This window comes from Mirounga angustirostris, unplaced genomic scaffold (genome assembly GCF_029215605.1).
Source record: "Mirounga angustirostris isolate CCGP_5_RB_7025 unplaced genomic scaffold, mMirAng1.0.hap1 SCAF_10, whole genome shotgun sequence".
NCBI lineage: Eukaryota > Metazoa > Chordata > Mammalia > Carnivora > Phocidae > Mirounga > Mirounga angustirostris.
Genome location: NW_026991718.1, coordinates 59256185 through 59276787, shown reverse-complemented (window position 1 = coordinate 59276787; position 20603 = coordinate 59256185). Strand labels below are relative to the sequence as shown.

At 40.6% G+C, this 20603-nt stretch overlaps 1 long non-coding RNA gene across 1 annotated transcript in view; it reads right to left on the bottom strand.

Moving 5' to 3' along the window:
- Nucleotides 1-1228: 1228 nt before the first annotated feature.
- The window catches only part of LOC123851265 (uncharacterized), a 167438-nt gene continuing 148063 nt past the window's right edge, over nucleotides 1229-20603 (bottom strand). Inside the window, exon 3 of the long non-coding RNA XR_010405679.1 lies at nucleotides 1229-1833. This is a non-coding gene — a long non-coding RNA (uncharacterized LOC123851265). The remainder of the gene's footprint in view (nucleotides 1834-20603) is intronic.

Below are 20603 nucleotides of genomic sequence, written 5' to 3'. Positions count from 1 at the left end.
GGTGGGTGAAACTGAGGTCAAAGTGGAGGGACCACTCAGCAACAACTGGACACGGCCATGGCTGGTGGGTGGTTGAGGGTATGCAGTCATAGACTGGGTGTGCACTTGGCAGGTACCATATGCTATCCAGGAGGCTGAGTCAAAACAAGCCCACAGACTCACCACACTGAGGAAATAAGAAAACAGTGTTGGGTTGGCCTTCAGAGGCGATGAAATGGGAAACAACGAAGATCCCGAATTAATTACCCAGGGGCAATTTGCACTTTTCTAGGCAGAAGCAACATCTTTATGATAAACCGAGAGACTCAACCCAGGGAAGCCATGGAGAAGGAAGAAGGGGGTCTTATGAATGTCGCGGGTGGAAACATTTCCAGCTTCTTCCTACCGCACCAGGATATATATCTCCTTAATTTGTGCAAAAGTTTCAGTTTTCTGACTGGAAAGAGAGTGGGCCAGGAGAACAAGAAATCCATGCTACACACAGATTAGTTAAGGGTTTTGGAAAGCCCCAAGGCCCTGCACCTATAATAGCATTTTCAACATCCAGGGTGGTCCAAAAGAGTCTCAGTTTCTGAGTTCACACTTTCACTGCGACAGCTAGAAAAGACTGGAGGTAAGTCGGTAGAGTTTGTCACTCAGTTGTGTCAAGAGAATTTGTCCAGTCTTGTTTTTTAGTAGCATCAGCTTTGATGCTAGAGAAAGATAAACTCAAAACCTGGTACTTGAAGTAAGACAAGCAAGGGGCAGCTGGAAGTTCACACAGCTCCTGTCATGTTTCCATCAGAGGTTCATCTTTCCCCAACACCTCATTGAGAAGATAGGCTGCAGCCTGTTTGGGCTTCCAGCCTCCTATTATTCCGGTTAAGAAGCTCGACAAGGCCATCTGGACCTTCTGGCTGAACCCCCAAGGCAGGAGATATAATTGCCCTTCCAAAGACTGGGACTAAGAAGAGAAAAGCAGGGCTTCCCTTCCCTCTCCACCAGAGAGGACCCAAAGGCAACCCTAATGCCCTCAGGGGCAGTCCTAGAATTATCTGCTAGGCTCTGCCTCCAGAGATGCAGAACTAGGGACCCGGCAACTGTTATTCCTCCCTTCTAGTTTTTCTCACCAATGGGGTGGGGTGGGGAGAATGATTTCAGGCATTTAAGCTTTAGTGGGTATGAGAGATCTGCCAGCATTTTTTTTTTTTTTTGAGAGAGAGATAGTGCCCACACATGTGTGGGGTGAGGGGCAGAGGGAGAGGAAGAGAGACTCCGAAGCAGACTCCATGTCCAGTGAGGAGCCTCATGTGGGGCTCGACCTCACGATGCAGAGATCACAACCTGAGTGGAAATCAAGAGTTGGTTGCTTAACCAACTGAGCCACCCAGGCGCCCCTGCCAGCATGTTTGGTTTTTTTTTTATGAGGTCAGGGTGACTAAGGGAAGAAAAGAGAACCAGTGAGGGAGGACAGAGTAAATGGGGCTTCAAAGACAAACTCTGCCTGTCCTGAAATCCAGAAAGTAGAATCACGTGCAGATCTGAGAAGGCAACTGGCAGAATGTCATAATGAAGTTCTTGGTAGGAGGGCATGAGAGAATTTGCTTTTATTGGCCCCGGTGAACGTGAAATCCCCAAGGTCTTGTGTACAACATTAACTTCATTGGTTGTTGAAGACTTTAGCCAAACAACTTATACTTGTAGAAATAACTGGCATACAGAAAAACGTACAAGGTTTACTTGAGGAACAAAAGCACCTTCATTTATGAATTCCACATCTATATTCCAAATTCTTCTCCTACAGGAGATATAAAGCTCCGTAGTAACTCTGTAGTGGAGAGACACAGGTTTGAGCTATACAAAAAAAAAAAAAAAAGTGAGTTTCACAGGATTAAACAATATTTTTATAAATATTTCTACTTTAAATAAATTAAGAGTTGCAAAATGGGACAGGGAAAAATGTCTAGAATCCAGAGATCTGGGTCCTTCTCAGTTCTGCCCTTAATACGCAGACAGAACTCTTGGCCATTAGTGACTTGATCAAACTGCTAAAAGATCCCTAGTGTCCCTCCTGGCTCAATGACACCCCTTAACTTCTGTGTGATCCTTTCTTCTTGAAGATTCCAGCAGATAAAGACAGGTGCAGATTTTTTTTTTTTTTTAATTAGGGATTTAGTGAATGTGTGTGCCTTAAGGAGACATTCTCTATACTTATCCACCCGTTCATTCATCTATTATATTTTGAGTCCCTCCATGTCTCATGTACTGTGCTGTGGCTGAGGATGTGATGATGAGAAAAATCTTTTTTTCTCTAAACAGAAAAAGACCACATGATAAAAATGTTTTGTTCAGATGTGATTTTTCCTATAACTGGATCTACAATAGTTTCTAAGTAATCCCACCTAGTTTCATAAATTTGGATAACATATCCTTAACACGTGGGGGTTAATGTAGTTGCATTGTTGCCTTTTTTTTTTTTTAATATCAGGGAGTTATTTTCATTGAACAATCTTGAAAGAAGTCAGTCTTTTCAGACATTTCAGAGTCTTGGTTAAAAGCATTTACTGATATATATGCTAAATTCTGTTGTGCGTGATAAGGATATGATAGGCAACAAGTCAGGCAGAAGTCCTGTTGTCAAAAACTCATACTCTTGGGTCTATTAAAATATGAGAAATTTACACCATCATGTATTAATGCAATTTAAGCTTCTTTAGTATACTAGTCAATTGCTCCAGCTTCATAAGGTGTCCCTGAAATTTTTCAAGTAACTTTTCAATTCAAGACTGTGTTTGCTTATTTAAGCAATTTGTGACAAATTGCCACTTTTTCTAGTAATGTTGCTAGAGTGTTGATTTTTTTTTTTAAGATTTTATTTATTTATTTGACAGAGACAGAGACAGCGAGAGCAGGAACACAAGCAGGGGGAGTGGGAGAGGGAGAAGCAGGCTTCCTGCTGAGTCGGGAGCCCGATGTGGGACTCGATCCCAGGACCCTGGGATCATGACCTGAGCCGAAGGCAGTTGCTTAACCAACTGAGCCACCCAGGCGCCCGCTAGAGTGTTGATTTAAAAAAAAAAACGAATGTGACTGTGCCCTACCACTTTTAGAAAATCCTTCTGTGGCTACCCAATACCCCACAAGGATAGAAACCCCAACTTCCTAACACATCAGGCAAGGCCCTTGGCAACTGGGCCCTGCCTCCTCCAGTCCTGTTCATTCTCTGATGGTTGCACACTGCCCACTCAGGCCACTCTGATTGCCATTTCCCAGAATAACAGTCTCTTAGCTCTGGGCCTTCACGTGTGCTACTTCCTCAATCCAGACTGTTCTTCACCCCCTTCCTCCGTTCAGAGCCTTCACTGATTGCCTGGACTTGGGTTCACCCATGACTCCCACAGTTCCTGTGCCTACATCCATCCTGGGTCTTGCCTACTGCTTACACATCCATCTCCTGACTACAGTGGGAAATTCCAGGATGGTGCACAGGGCTGGACATGTAGACACTCTTAATAAAAGATGTTCTGAGTCACCACCAAGACAGAAGAAAGAGAAATTAAGGAGTCAATCCCACTTACAATTGCACCCAAAACCATAAGATACCTAGGAATAAATCTAACCAAAGAGACAAAGGATCTGTACTCAGAAAACTATAAAATACTCATGAAAGAAATTGAGGAAGACACAAAGAAATGGAAAAACGTTCCATGCTCATGGATTGGAAGAACAAATATTGTGAAGATCTCAATGCTACCTAGAGCAATCTACACATTCAATGCAATCCCCATCAAAATACCATCCACTTTTTTCAAAGAAATGGAACAAATAATCCTAAAATTTGTATGGAACCAGAAAAGACCCCGCATAGCCAGAGGAATATTGAAAAAGAAAAGCAAAGCCAGCGGCATCACAATTCTGGACTTCCAGCTCTATTACAAAGCTGTCATCATCAAGACAGCATGGTACTGGCACAAAAACAGACACATAGATCAATGGAACAGAATAGAGAGCCCAGAAATGGACCCTCAACTCTATGGTCAACTCATCTTTGACAAAGCAGGAAAGAATGTCCAATGGAAAAAAGACAGTCTCTTCAACAAATGGTGTTGGGAAAATTGGACAGCCACATGCAGAAGAATGAAACTGGACCATTTCCTTACACCACACACAAAAATAGACTCCAAATGGTTGAAAGACCTCAATGTGAGACAGGAGTCCATCAAAATCCTAAAGGAGAACACAGGCAGCAACCTCTTTGACCTCAGCCGAAGCAACTTCTTCCTAGAAACATCGCCAAAGGCAAGGGAAGCAAGGGCAAAAATGAACTATTGGGACTTCATCAAGATAAAAAGCTTTTGCAAAGCAAAGGAAACAGTTAACAAAACCAAAAGACAACCGACAGAATGGGAGAAGATATTTGCAAATGACATATCAGATAAAGAGCTAGTATCCAAAATCTATAAAGAACTCATCAAACTCAACACCCAAAGAACAAAGAATCCAATCAAGAAATGGGCAGAAGACATGAACAGACATTTTTCCAAAGAAGACATCCAAATGGCCAACAGACACATGAAAAAGTGCTCAATATCATTCGGCATCAGGGAAATCCAAATCAAAACCTCAATGAGATACCACCTCACACCAGTCAGAATGGCTAAAATTAACAAGTCAGGAAACGACAGATGTTGGCGGGGATGCAGAGAAAGGGGAACCCTCCTACACTGTTGGTGGGAATGCAAGCTGGTGCAGCCACTCTGGAAAACAGTATGGAGGTTCCTCAAAAAGTTGAAAATAGAGCTACCATATGATCCAGCAATTGCACTACTGGGTACTAAACAGAGTAGTAAACAGTAGTAAACAGAGAAAGACATGTATCATATGATCTCACTGATATGAGGAATTCTTAATTGCAGGAAACAAACTGAGGGTTGCTGGAGTGGGGAGTGGGGTGGGAGGGATGGGGTGACTGGGTGATAGACACTGGGGAGGGTATGCGCTATGGTGAGCGCTGTGAATTGTGTGAGACTGTTGAATCACAAATCTGTACCTCTGAAACAAATAATGCAATATATGTTAAGAAAAAAAAAAGAAGAAGAAGAAGGTAGCGGGAGGGGAAGAATGAAGCGGGGGAAATCGGAGGGGTAGACGAACCATGAGAGACGATGGACTCTGAAAAACAAACTGAGGGCTCTAGAGGGGAGGGGGGTGGGAGGATAGGTTAGCCTGGTGGTGGGTATTGAGGAGGGCACATTCTGCATGGAGCACTGGGTGTTATGCACAAACAATGAATCATGGAACACTTCATCTAAAACTAATGATGTAATGTATGGGGATTAACATAAGAATAAAAGAAAATTTTAAAAAACCAAACAAACAAATAACTCAGATTTAGAAAAGACTCAAAACAATGTTTATCAAGGTAATCACCTTAGGCATGAAGGAGGACAGAAAAGGCTAGCTTGTGGGATGTTCTTGTCAAAAAAGGCAAATATAATCTATGTATAAAATTCCCTATTACTCCTCGGAAAGAAGGAGACTCTTATTTTATTTAAAAAAATTTTTAAGTTTTTATTTAATTTTTTAAGTAATCTCTACCCCCAGTGTGGGACTCAGACTCACGAGGCTAAGATCAAGAGTTGCATGCTGTACCATCTGAGCCAGCCAGGCGCCCCTGGAGACTCTTATTTTAAACAAATGCTTAAAAGGATCTCATTTTACACGATTTGTACCAAAAGTCTGTGCAACCAGCCACATAGAATCCTATTAGATAGAGATCCCTTGTCCAAAGCAATATAAAAGTATATTGTATGCTATTACGTGCTGTATCTGTTTGGAGAAATCTTGTCACTCACATATGTCAGAAATGTCAGAAATGATGTTTTGTGCTTTCCACAGAGAAAATTCCTGTATACTTTTCAGATTCCCTCTGGAAATCTTCTTGTAACTCATAAAATATTAAACTATGATTCTTGAAGTTAGACGGCAAACCAAACCAAAAAGAGATGTATCAGAGGGGCACCTGGGTGGCTCAGTCGTTAAGCGTCTGCCTTCAGCTCAGGTCGTGATCCCAGGGTCCTGGGATCAAGCCCTGCATCAGGCTCCCTGCTCAGCGGGAAGCCTGCTTCTCCTTCTCCCACTCCCCCTGCTTGTGTTCCCTCTCTCGTTGTGTGTCTCTCTCTGTCAAATAAATAAATAAAATCTTAAAAAAAAAAAGAGAGATGTATCAGAGATGGTGGAGGTGGTCATTATAGTTAATAATCCACTATTGGAAATCAGCAATAATCTTAACCATTAGTGTAAACACGTTTAGCCTACATAATTAAAGCTTTGATTCATTCTTTAACCTTTACTTAATCATTTCCACAATCAAAGAAGTGATGACAAAAGTTTAAAAATTTGAAGTTCAAAATCCTGTCAAAAACATTTTCAAACAAGGTCATAATTAATCATACACACAAAGAAGAAACAAACTCACAAATGCTAATTCATCTTTTGTGATTAAACCATAAAATAATTTGCATCACATGCAAATTCAGCCATTTGCATAACTCTTGGTGATAAATTGAGAAAGGAGCATAGATTACTTTTTTAAAACATGGAAACAATCTACCACATAGTATCAAACAAAAAAGTACATTACAAAACCTAATTGTCACAGATCTGAACCTAACAGAATCAGTTTTCTAAAAAGGGAAATTATCTTATTTTACTTAAAAAATTAAACCTAGAAATGCATTATTCCAACTTTACTTGCCTGAAAATATTAAAAAGCACAAAAAGGACCAGAGATAGGAAGAGTTTGAACTATGATATTCAAATTTGTGTTTTAACTGAAAGATAAATGCTTCATATGGTGAAGCATTATTAATTTTGTGGTCTTAAGTTTTTGTCTACCTCTACTTCTAGGGTTTTTTGTTTTTTGCTTTTTTACTTTTAGTTGGTCAAGTTTTTAAATGATAGATAAAATTTAAATGATCTTTCTCAAATTTTTTACTATTTAATTATTTTGTAAAGAAAATTTAAGAGACTAGTCAATTCAATATTGTTGATTTGATAATTAAAAAAATAACACCAATCATACTTGAGGTTAGTGGACTTGCAAAGATTTTTTACTTCATCCTACAGTAAAAAAAAAAATACATTTTACATTGTGACGCAATCTACATGTCTCCACATAAATGTCTGGAACAGGACAGTAGTTCTATGAGACACTGCTTACATTTATTGCAATACAGTCTGGTATTTTCAGTTCTATTCAATTTAATTTTTAAAAGATGCACTAAAGTGATGGGCTATGGCCTGCTGCTTGAAAACCTCAGTTTTAGTCATTTCACATTTAAGAACCAGCATAGTAATTAAAGACTCTAGGGACAGATGTCTGATTTTGTGTCCCAGCTCTACTACCTTCTAGCTCTGTGATTTTGTACAAGTTGACCCAGCCTCTCTATCTGCAAAATGAGGATAACAACAGGACCTACTTCATAAGGTCATTGTGAGAATTGGTAAATACATGTAATAGTGTTTTGTTTTGTTTTTTTAAGATTTTATTCATTTGTCAGAGAACATAAGCAGGGGAGAGGCAGGCAGAGGGAAAAGCAGGCTCCCAGCTGTACAAGGGATCTGGAATCATGACCTGAGCTGAAGGCAGACACTTAACCGACTGAGTCACCGAGGCACTCCACTGCTTATAAGGTTTATATCAAAGTGCCACAACATGTGGGCACCTGGCTGGCTCATTTGGAAGAACATGTGACTCTTAATCTTGGGGTTGTGGATTTGAGCCCCAAATTCGGTGAAGAGATTACTAAAAAAAAAAAATGTTTTTTAAAGTACCTACCACTTGTTGAGCACTTAATACATTTTATTACTATTATTATTTACCAGTCACCAGGTGGGAATAAACATTTCAGAAAGTCTGGACACAGTCCATGGTACCAGGCACTCTCAGGCATTCCAAAGGCACACTGCTCTCATCACTCAACTTTTATTTGTTGATAAATTATAACCATGACAAATTGGCTTTTATATAGTAATAAGATGTAATGTTTGCCACTTCATCAAAATAGTTTCCCTTGTTTAAAAGCAAAAAAAAATTCAACCTCTAAATTACCAAATAGCTACCCCTCAGAGTAAAGAATAATTTTATCACAAAGAGTGCTTATCAACCTCATCAAGTCACTCTGAAAGAAATTCCAGTGTTTGAGATTCATGTTCAGATGGTGTTTACAGTCTCTCTCTCTGGTGAGGAAATGTGTTTTAATAAGACATTTAAAATCTTGATCTTTGTCTTCAGAATTTTTACTCATTCAGATTTACATAGCTTGAAGTATCACATTTGATACCTGCAGCTCTTATTATAAAACAATGCCTTTTTCCCCTTTTTTAGAAAGTCACAGGAAGAAAAAAAAGATTTTCCCCCTAAAGTCATAACCTTCTAAATAGACATTCTGAACGTTATTAACTTAGTACCTATATCAGCAATACTGTCAAATTCTTTATAGAATGAAGAACAGAATAAAAGTAATTCCAGGGTCTCACACTGTGCTTTAGTTTTTTTTTTTTTAATTTTGTTAAGATAAATGGAATCTGTTGTTACATCATTTTAATTCTATTAACTTTAGCCAAGTATACTAGACAGCTATTGTTAGAATAGAAACTCCCTAATAACATTACAATTCCAAGAGTACCACTTTCTGAACTGTTACTCAAATTGATTTTAGATGCTTAAGGCAGCGAAAGTTACTGTAAAAATCACACTAATTAAGATAGAAACTGGCTTTACTGATATTCCTCAGGTTCCACATTTGCTTTTGCTCCTCTGCCAGAACCACACACTTATTTTTCTTGTAAAGTCCTTTGAAGCTTCTCCTGAGTAGAGTAACGATGCAGTGCTAGCTGGGAGGGGTTGCGGCACGTGGCTTAGGGTGGAATGAAGGCATTGTGGGACCCACCAGTGCGTGGACAGATGGAAAGGTCTTCCAAGATTTCAAGATTTGATTAATCTCTGCAGTACAATCATATCAACGGGTAATAAGATCCATATGTAGAGGTAACCACCCTAAAAATGGTTAATAATCTGTAGCTTGAAGAGATCTGTGAATTCCTAGATTAAAGTAAAGAGGATATGGTCTCAGGGAAATATAAAAGAACATGCAAACAAGTAAATTTGTATGATATTCTATGTGAATTAATTGGTGATGAATTATTGCTTGGGGTTCATCAATTCATTCATTTAACACTTAGTCACCATCATTACCCTCAACAATTATAAAAGCCTCCTAGGGGCGCCTGGGTGGCATAGTAGGTTGAACGTCTGCCTCTTGGTTTCTGTTTAGGTCGTGATCTCAGGAGATGGACCTGCAACCATCCAGGCTTCGAGCTCAGCAGGGAGTCCGCCTGAGATACTCCCTCTCCCTCTCCCTCTGCCCCTCCTGCTTGTGCTCTCTCTCTAGAATAAATAAATAAATCTTAAAAAAAAAAAAAAGTCTCCTGGGGCTCCTGGTTGGTTCAGTCACTTAAGCATTTGCCTTTGGCTCAGGTCATGATTTTATTTATTTATTTGAGTGAGACAGAGAGAGAGAGCATGCCAAGCAGGGGAAGGGGCAGAGGGACAAGTGGACTCCCCACTCAGAGCCTGACATGGGGCTCGATCCCAGGACCCTGAGATCACGACCTGAGCTGAAGGCAGATGCTTAACTGACAGCCACCCAGGCGTCCCTCAATAAATAAAATCTTAAAAAAAAAAAAAGCTTCCTAAACTTTCTAGAGCAGCCAGAAAGATTTTGAGACATGCAAATCTAATCAATTCTTTCTCCAGCCTAAAACCCTTCAGTGGAAACCGATTGTTTTTAGTATCAAGCACACCAGTGTTAACAAGTTTTATCAAGTCTACCTCCAGGACCCTGCAGATGTTTCTCTCCTCCTTATTCCCTAAGGGTCAGCTGGCCTTTTGTTTCCCCAAGGGCCTAAAACTCCTTTCTTGGGGAAGCAGTTCCATCTGCCTGCCAATACTTTCTTCAAAATCTTAGTTGAGATAATTCAATTTATCTTCAGTTCTCACTTTAAAAGCCAGTTCCTGGGGCGCCTGGGTGGCTCAGTCGTTAAGCGTCTGCCTTCAGCTCAGTTCATGATCCCAGGGTCCTGGGATCGAGGCCCACGTCGAGCTCTACTCCCTCTCCCACTCCCCCTGCTTGTGTTCCCGCTCGCTGTGTCTCTCTCTCTGTCAAATAAATAAAATTAAAAATTAAAAAAAAAAAAAAAAGCCAGTTTCTAAGGGAGACTCTCCCAGATTAGCCTCTCCCTGCAGGATCTCATTGTACTTGAGACATTACACTTCTTCTCACTCATCCTACTGCAATCAAGTATCTGTTTAATGTCTGTTTCCGCTGCTAGACTGTTGACAGGATCACGTCTCTTCAACGCTCAGCAGCAAGCGTGGTACCTGGCCAAACAGTAGTTACTCAGTAGATCTTTGTTGAATAAAAGGCACACACATTTAGGGCGCCTGGGTGGCTCAGTTGGTAAAGCGACTGCCTTCGGCTCAGGTCATGATCCTGGAGTCCCGGGATCGAGTCCCGGGATGGAGTCCCGCATCGGGCTCCCTGCTCAGCAGGGAGTCTGCTCCTCCCTCTGACCCTCCCCCCTCTCATGTGCTCTCTCTCTCATTCTCTCTCAAATAAATAAATAAAATCTTTTTTAAAAAAAAGGGCACACACATTTATTATATGCACACTGCAGTCTACAACATAACAAGGCCATGCGTTGTTTACTTCAGGTTCAGAGTTGAGTAAGTCTGCCTTCAAGAGATCAGACTTGCAAACTGCTACCACAGAACGTAAGTGCTCTGAAGGGAAGCAAGTGCCAGGTACCTTGCAACTCTCGGGAAACATGAAATCACACACTTCCATTTAGCACATGCCAGGCTTTGCCCTAAAACCTACACATTATCTCCCTCATTCAATCCTCAAGACAACCCCATGTGTTGGTAAGGAATTTGCCCAAGGCCACAGCCAATATTTGAACTCAGCATATCCAGTCTTCTGGCTGCAAAGCAGAAAGCTACATAGAGACACAACAGCTGAGACACTGAGTCCCTGTCAACATGTCCAGCTACTTCTCCGGGCCCTGCTAACAATTTAAAAGGGGCTCATAATAGCCAATTTAAAAATTGATTTAAATTTTTAAATGTTGAATATGTAATGCTTTCACTTGTTTTTCCCTGCATGTTTTTCTTGAATAGACAGTGCATTCTCATGGTGCAAGCATTTAAAAAAATAAGCAGGTTCAGTTGAAAGTTTCCTACTCCTGTCTCCCATTGGCTCATACCCAGACTGCCAAAAGTAATGCCCCTTTTAAGTACTTTATGCATTAGTACATTTCTTTATGAATATACAAATAAAAATATATATATTCTTTTTTAAAAAGATTTTATTTATTTGACAGAGAGAGAGAGCACAAGTAGGCAGAGTGGTAGACAGAGGGAGAGCAGGCTTCCCACTGAACAGAGAGCCCGATACGGGGCTCAATCCCAGGACCCTGGGATCATGACCTGGGCCGAAGGCAGATGCTCAACTGACTGAGCCACCCAGGTGCCCCCAAAATATATATATTCTTATTTGGTCCCTTTTTTCCTCACAAAAGATAGACTACCATACATACTGTTCTGCACCTTGTTTTTTCAGTTAGTGATAGACATATATCTTGAAGATCTTTCTGTATCATTGGTACATCATTCTTTCTTGGTAGCATAATATTCCATTTCATGGATACACTTCAATTTATTTAATCAGTTCTTTATTGATAGGCCTTTAGATTGTTTCCAATTTTTTGCTGTTACAAACAATACTGTAATATATAACCTTGTACATAGGTCAGTTAGCTCGTGTATAAGTACATCCACAGGGCTAATTCCTAGGAGTAGTATTGCTGGGTCAAAGGGTAGATGCATTTGTAATTTAGATAGATATTGCCAAATTGTCCTCTATAGGGATTAAATCAATTTACATTCCTACCAGCAGTGGATGAGAACACCTGTTTTCCCACAGCCTCTCAACACAGAGTGTTAAGAAACTTCTGGTTATTTGCCAATTTAATGGGTGAAAAATGGCATCCCAGCATTTTTCTCATTATAAGTGAAGTTGAACATTTTTTTTATGTTTGAGAGTTTGTATTTCCTTTTCTCTGAACTGTCCACTCACATCTTTGTCTATTTTTCTCTTGTTTTTTTTTCTCTGGTTTTCATAGGAGCTTTTTCTATATAAAGGAGTTTAGCATCTGCTTATTGCATAAGTTGCAGTCACTTTTCTATAATATTGCGTTAGAAGTTCTAACCAATGCAACAAAACATGTACTGGATACGATGTAAAAATATTCAAAAGGAGAAGGCAAATATATCATTATTTAAACATGATTACAGGGGCTCCTGGGTGGCTCAGTTGGTTAAGCATCTGCCTTCAGCTCAGGTCATGATCCCAGGGTCCTGAGATGGAGACCCACATCAGGCTCCCTGCTCTGCCAGGAGTCTGCTTCTCTCTCCCCCTCTCCCTCTGTCCCTCCCCTTGCTCATGCTCTTTCTCTCTCAAATAAAAAAAAATCTTTAAAATAATCTACAGCCAACATGGGGCTTGAATCTACACCCCCGAGATCAAGAGTCACATGCTCCAGCAACTGAGGCAGCCAGGAGCCCCAGTGATGCATATTTGAAAGTCTACTACAGACTGTGTGGCTCAGTCGGTTAACTGTCCTACTCTTGATTTCAGCTCAGGTCATGATCTCAGGGTCATAGGATCGAGCCCTGCATCAGGCTCTGTGCTCAGCACGGCATCTACTTATCCCTCTCTGAAAGAAGGAAAAGGAAGAAAAGAAAGGAAAGAAAAAGAAAGAAAGAAAAGAAAGAAAGAAAATCTTTAAAAAAAGTCTACTATAGAATATCATAAAGCCTCTCTCATGTAAGTCCTTTGCTTTGCTCTCTATATTTCCATATTGAAGTCTTCTACAATTACAAATCCTTTCATAATTTATTTATTTTTTAAAAAGATTTTATTTATTTATTTGACAGAGAGAGACATGGCTAGAGAGGGAACACAAGCAGGGGGAGTGGGAGAGGGAGAAGAAGGCTTCCCGCAGAGCAGGGAGCCCGATACGGGGCTTGATCCCAGGGTCCTGGGATCATGACCTGAGCCGAAGGCAGATGCTTAACGACTGAGCCACCCAGGCGTCCCTCCGTTTATAATTTAAAGAACAAAATAGGATAATCTGGGGCAGTGTAGATACAGATTCTCAGGTGTATGGACATTATTAAAAATAGGGTGTTGCCAATAGAACTGAATAAAGTTTGTCAAGAAAAGATAAATGGAATGAGCTAGTAAACCTAAACTCTTATATAAACTCCATATTAAAAACTATTCTAGTAAACTTAGCCTATTTATCAGCAACTTTCCTTTATTTTAAATGTCTACACATATTCCTTTTTTAAAAAATGTCTACACATAGTCCTCACACACCCCTGCCACTCCTCCTTTCCCACAAGAATATGTAGCAAGCCATTTACAAAGCTGAAACAGTAACTCCAACCCATCACTAACAAACTCATTTAGTTTCATTAAGTGCCTCAGGTGTGAGTTTAGACATTAGTTAAAATCTGAAGTGAAAAAAAAATACTCAGTTCACTAACTCAGTAAAGTACATGATAAAAAACCCACTGAAAAAAGAATGTCTTAACCTCCATCGCATTAAAGAGACAGAAAACTCCAGCTGCTGAATTCATTAGGTTCTGATCCCAGTCAGTCCCTATGAATAAAGCCTCACAGTGACAGATTCATCTCTTTCATTTAAAAAAAAAATTATTTATTTATTTGACAGAAAGAGAGAGAGAGAATGAGCCAGGGGGAAAGGCAGAGAGAGAAGCAGGCTCCCAGCTGAGCGGGGAGCATGACGTGGGGCTTGATTCCAGGACCCTGGGATCATGACCTGAGCCAAAGGCAGACGCTTAACCGACTGAACCACCCAGGGGCCCCTCATCTCTTTCATTTTCACCAATATCAGAAAGCTTATGAGTTGATTTCACTCTTTATTTCCTAACTATGGAGTTTTTAAAAGCTAACTTTTGTGAGGAAAAAAACCCAAAAACCCCAGCATACTAAGTTGTTCATCAGGTTTATGCCTACTTTGAATGTTGTGATTCTATGCTAAGGGGAGGCCAGCAGAGGTAGCAGAAAGAGCAACTGGGGCTGGAATCAGAAAAAGTGATGTACCTGGCATTGGTCAGTGTGTGTGTCTTTTAAATGGTCATGTCCCTCACTCTGAGCCCCAGATTCTTCATCCATGAATAAGGCAGCCCTGCACAGGATCACTTAGAGGGACAACTGAGCCTGTGTATGTGAAAGTAATTTTAAAAAGATAAAGTGCTCCACATTTGCCTCATATTATGCTTAAGGCCTTCTTGTCCATAATGTTGTCAAGGTGGATGACTGAAAAAGTTGCTTTGTGACCATGCTGACACGGATTCTTCTTCTCTCCTGAGCCACTGCTCCCTGAACATTCTAGGCTTTCTCACTCCTTAAATTTTGGAACAGTAAATAACTTCTTTATCTTAAAACACTTACCCACGAGACTTCTAGAACAGCATTCATTCATCCTATTTTAATTTCCTTTTCTGGATCTTTCTCTTTTTTCAGGTCTCTAGATATTGGTATTTCCCAGCTTACTTAAAAACATCTAATGCAGGGCACCGGTGTGGCTCAGTAGTTAAGTGGCTGCCTTCGGCTCAGGTCATGATCCCAGGGTCCTGGGATCGAGCCCCGCATTGGGCTCCCTGCTCAGTGGGAAGCCTGCTTCTCCATCTCCTGCTCCCCCTGCTTGTGTTCCCTCTCTCGCTGTCTCTCTCTCTGTCAAATAAATAAATAAAATCTTTAAAACGAACAAACAAAACATCTAATGCTATACTAATTTCCTTGGTGATCTCATCAAAGTCCCATGCTGATGAATACTAGGCTCTACATGATCTCTCCCTGCATACCTCTCTGATTTAATCTCCTGCTGTATTGCTCTCCCACTCGCTGTCTCAGTTCTAGCCCAACTGCCCACCCCAGGGCCTTTGTACTTGCTGCTCCTCCTTCTACATTTCCTCCCTTACTTCATTCGTCTCTGCTCGAATGTCAAAATGTTAAATAAGGAGACAGGACAAACAGAAAACCTACTCTAGCCCTAAAAATACAGAATTAGCTCTAGTTACCTCTTTCCTGCTGCTGGGGAGACCTGGCATTGGGATTTCCCAAGTGCTAGCTCTTTTGGTGGGTCTTGATGCATTATTGAACGGAACCCAGAATCAACTACATTTCTGACTCCAGTTAGAATGCATTATAAATGTAATACATGCCTTCTGTGAAAATTTTGGAAAGTATAGAAATGTGTTCTTGAGGGGCGCCTGGGTGGCTCAGTCAGTTAAGCGTCTGTCTTCAGGTGGTGATCCTGGGATCCTGGGATTGAGCCCCATGTCAGGCTCCCTGCTAAGAGGGGAGCCTGCTCCCCCCCCTTCCGCCTGCCACTCCCCCTTGCTTGTGCACACGCACTCTGTCAAATAAATAAGATCTTAAAAAAAAAATGTGCTCTTGAGATGATAGCAGGACTTTGACAGTAAATATGTGACCCAGCCTCTTTTCAAGAACAAGACCAGAACTGTGTTCATTTGATATAGAATTTTTTTTCAGTCTCAGAATGTGAATAACAATGGTATCTAAACTGTGTTCTAAGGAGTCCTGGGGTACAATGGAAATGCCTCAGAGGTTGCTGTGGGGGGGGGGTGTAAAACGGGCAGAGGGTAGGTAGATGGGGCTTAGATCACCCACTCTAGATCCAACCAGGTAGGTCTCCATAAAATTTCATTTAAAAAAAGTTTGGTGAGGGGGTTGCCTGTGGCTCGGTCAGTTAAGCATCTGACTTCAGCTCAGGTCATGATCTCAGGGTCCTGGAATCGAGCCTGCCCACTCAGCGGGGAGTCTGCTTGTCCCTTTCCCTCTGCCCCTCCCCCTGCTCATGCTCTCTCTCAAATAAAAAAATAAAATCTTAAAAAAAAGAAGAGGTGGGGGGTGTCTGGCTAGTTCAGTCAGTAGGACATGTGACTCTTGATCTCAGGGTTGTGAGTTAAAGCCCTGTATTGGGAGTGGAGTCTACTTAAAAAAAAAGTTTGAAAACCACTATATACAAGTAAAACCAACTTTCAAATGCAGGATTACAAAATTGCAGTGTATTTAAATTTTTTTCAGGCTGTTACTATTTTTTCACTCTCTGACCCCCTCCCCCACTCTCTGACCAATCTTTCCCCCTCCACCCTGCCCTTTCCTTAGCTGCTCTTGACCTGGATTCTTTGACCTCTTGCCCCTCTCTCTTTCTTTGGGCAGAGTTCCTTCTGCCTTTATTTTTTCTTTCTCCAGTCTTTAGCTCTTGGCCCTTTACCTTGACCCCTCTGTTCCCTTGCCTTTCTGTGGTTCCACCTGCAAAGGGGCCCTCAGGGCTTCCAGGCTAAAGAAATGTTTCCCGTTACCCTCAACAGTCTTTTCAAACCTCCACAAATCTCTGACCCTCCCACCTCACCCTCCAAGAATGACCTCACCTCCTACTTTAGCTAAAACAGAATGCTAAAAGGAACCCCCCAACTTCCTGCCACTGAAATAACACCCCTCCTTTCCACCTATTAAGGCTATTTTTTCCACCTATGCTGTGGATCACACACTGCACCCCCATTCTCTTGGGCTTTGCACTAATCACCCTCTCTCTCTCTGAATCTTTGCATCTCCCTGGTCCACGAGTCTTTATAACATGGTCACTTATAATTCAACAGTTTGATTGAGTCAGCATGAAGGCTCTTAATCTGTGATGCTCCTGTGCCTGCAGACCTAAGCATTTGTCTCATTATTCTGGCTCTTTTTGGTGAACAGATTAAGTTTACCAAAGAAGCAGTGACAGACAAATAGCTAGAAGAAATCTCTCTGTATATAGTTCTTTTCGAGCTTTTTTATCACCATGGAATTGATGTTTGGGTCATATTTGTGGAAGGGAATTAAGAGCAGGTTCTTTTGAGAGTTTTCAACTGATATTTTTGGTTACACAGAAAGGTGGGGAGGGAAAAGGTGGAAATACTTACCCAAGTTACTGAAAATAATATTGGAATAATTGTCAAGTATTATACCAGGATAACAATGAAGAGGATGGTCCAACTTCTGGATCTGCTGATGAGTCAGATGCATCTCTTGAGAAGCTAGTAGTTAGCGAGACAGTTTGGCAGGAATTAACAATTTTCAGAGACCCAAGGATCCAAATAACCTACCAAATGACTGGTCTCCGAAACTGAACTTGCTGTTATCCACATCACACACAGACAAAGAAGAGATGACACATAATTTACAATAAGAGACTTGATGTCCTTGATGTTTTCGAGAAGGCATTTGGACTAGAAATCATAAAATTAAATGGAGCACAGGTGCCTAGTAATTTTTTTCTCTATTCTCAACTCCTTTGTCTAAAATGTAAAAGATAAAATATTTGAGGCTTTTTTTTTTTTTTTTGGTTTTTAAGTTCCCTAGGTTTCATTCCCTCGACTGTGACTATCAGCAAACCATTCTTATTTGCTCAGCCTCCTCCACTTAAGTGCACTTAAGATTTGTCTTTGTAACTGTTCCTTGCCACCCCTGTATTAAGTAATGTCAGAAAGCAAGATACCTTGTTGATATTGAAATAGTTTCCTGCCAAGAGCCTTTGCTAAATTAAGATTTAATCTTATGCCCTTAGCTTCTATAGAAAGGTGATTATAAGAAATGTCCTTTCAAAGAAATATTTCCTGTATCTTTTGCAAAGTCAAATCAAAGACATCCATTTATTCATTCATTTAACAAATATTTATTGAATCCTGATTACATGACAGGCTGGAGATACAAACATGAATGAAATCCAGTCTCTGCCCTGAAGGAGAATACAACCTGGTGAAATGCAGGCACATAAATAAATCATAATATAGTGTAGTGTCTATAATTAGAGGCATGAATAAAGTGTTATGGGAGCAAAAGGAGGGGGAGAGAGTAATTTAGCCTCAGGGTGAAGGAGCGCTTCTCAGAGACAGGTCACAAGAAAGTTGGATATTGAAGGTTAAGAAGAGCCCTTTGCCCAACAGGGGAGAAGAGAAAGGCATTCAAGAGCCAAGAGCCTGAATAAGGATGGACAAGTATGAACTTCTAGCTTCATAAATTCATAGAACATTCATTAGGATAGAAAATGGACACTAGAAGTATCCAGAGATGTGGCCAGAAAAATAGGTTAGGGTCCAATTTTAAAGAGACTTGAGGGGCGCCTGGGTGACTCAGTTGTTAAGCTTCTGCCTTCGGCTCAGGTCATGATCTCAGGGTCCTCGGCGGGAAGCCTGCTTCTCACTCTCCCACTCCCCCTGCTTGTGTTCCCTCTCTCGCTGTGTCTCTCTCTGTCAAATAAATAAATAAAATTAAAAAAAAAAAGAGAGAGAGAGAGAGACTTAAGGTATAGTGGATAACATTCACAGGCCCTAGAGGCAAACTCCTTGTGTAACTAATTTACTACTACTGGTGATGAAATCTGGGGCACCTGAACATCCCAAGCCTTGTATCCCCATCTGTAAAAAAGGAGTTCACTCCTTTGATAGGATTTCTTGAGCATCCACTATGGGCCAAGCATATAATAACAATAATGCCTGCCTAATAGGGTTGTTGTAAGGACAAATTAGTAAACATAAAGCGTCTTGAATGGTGCCTGACTCATAGTAAGTGCTAACAAATGTTAGTTATTAGTATTAATTATTATAGTGTTAAAATGCCTTCTTCTATGATAAAGTGTGTGCTTCTTATCCTGAAAACAACAGGGAGCTCTTTAAGATTTCTAGGGGAGAAACAATATTGGATTTAATTTGAGAAACATTTTTGGCTACAGGAAAGGATAGAGGGAAAGATTGGAGTGAGAGATTAGACATGGTGAGAAAAATTGGAAGGTGATTCCAATAGTCCTAGATCGAGGACCTAACACATATTAGTGCTGATGGGGTCGGAAATGAAGGAAGAGATATGAGAAATGTTTAGATGAGAGAACTTGATAATTGATATGGTAGCAGATGTGGAGATGAGGAGTCAAAGGTGACCCTCACATTTCTGGTGTGGGTGACAGAATTAATGGTGTCTTTAACTGAGACAGATAATGCAACCAACAGATATGATGTGGGCAGAGGTTGGAGTAACAAAGGATGACAGTGTCCAGCTTGGGATAAGAGGAAAAGGATAGATTGGTAAATGAGCATAATAACTTAATGTTGTACACAGTTAATAAATATTGGCTTTGATGTAAAGACAGATAGGAAGAAGTGAAAAATACACAGACCCTTCCCCCCAAACAGATCCGGGTTCCAACAGAAAGGGACTATGAAGTCAGAGATTTGGGAGTCACTTTGGTGTACATAGGGGTTGAATCATGGACTGAATGAGATCTTGCAGAGATACTAACATGTCAATGGTGGGCTGAGAAGAGAGGCAAGGGAAGGGGACTTAAATGGAGCAATGAGAGGGGGCTACAGGGGCTAGGAGAAGGTGGTGTAGAAGCTAAAAGAGAAGAATTTCAAGAAGGAGGAACAATCAACAACTTAGTTCTATGGAGAGGTCAGGTTCAGTGGTTCTTTAGAATCTGGGCCACGGGAACAGCCAAACTGCCTGGGTTCAAATGCCATCTCTGCTTTTTACTAGCCACATGGCCCTGGGTGAGCTATTGATCCTCTCTGAGCTGCAGCTCCTCATCTGCAAAATGGAGATGATAATAATCCTACCCACCCCATGGGGTGGTTGTAGGGCTTACAGGAGCTGATTTACATACAGTTTTATAACAGGGTCTGGCCTGTGAAGAATCTGGTGTAAGTGCTGGTTAGTATTAACTGACGGGGTAAATTTTCAAGTAAGAAAAGCAGTTATAAAACAGTCTATGCAGTATGATCCCATTATAGTAAAAGGGAAAAAGAAATGAGTACATATACAGTCACAATTGGAAGCTCAGAAACTGGGACACCTGGGTGGCTCAGTCGGTTGAGCATCTGCCTTCGGCTCGGATCATGATCTCAGGGTCCTAGGATTGAGTCCTGCATCGTGCTCCCCCGTCTCTCTGCCTGCCTCTCTGCCTACTTGTATTTTTCTCTCTCTCTGTGTCAAATAAATAAATAAATAAATAAAAATCTTAAAAAAAAAAAAGAGCTCAAAAACTTTACAGGGGTTTGATCTCACTTTTTTTAATGTTGTGAAATTTTTTGCTTGTTTATGACTTTTCTGTAATGAATATATATTGATTTTATAATTAAAATTATACACATATATATGTATAAAAGAATAAAGCTCACTACAGCCCAAAATAATAGTAACTTAGATGATGCTAATTAAGGGAGAAGCATATATTTTCATTAGCATAATCACTGAAGCTCTACAAATCCTTGAAAATAGTGGAGTTTCTAGAAGTACTTCACAGTTAATAAATGTAAATCATTTTGAGCGGTGCCTGACCTATAGTAAGTGCTGACTAAATGTTACTTATTGGTATTGATTATAATGTTAAAATGCCTTCTTCTATGAGAA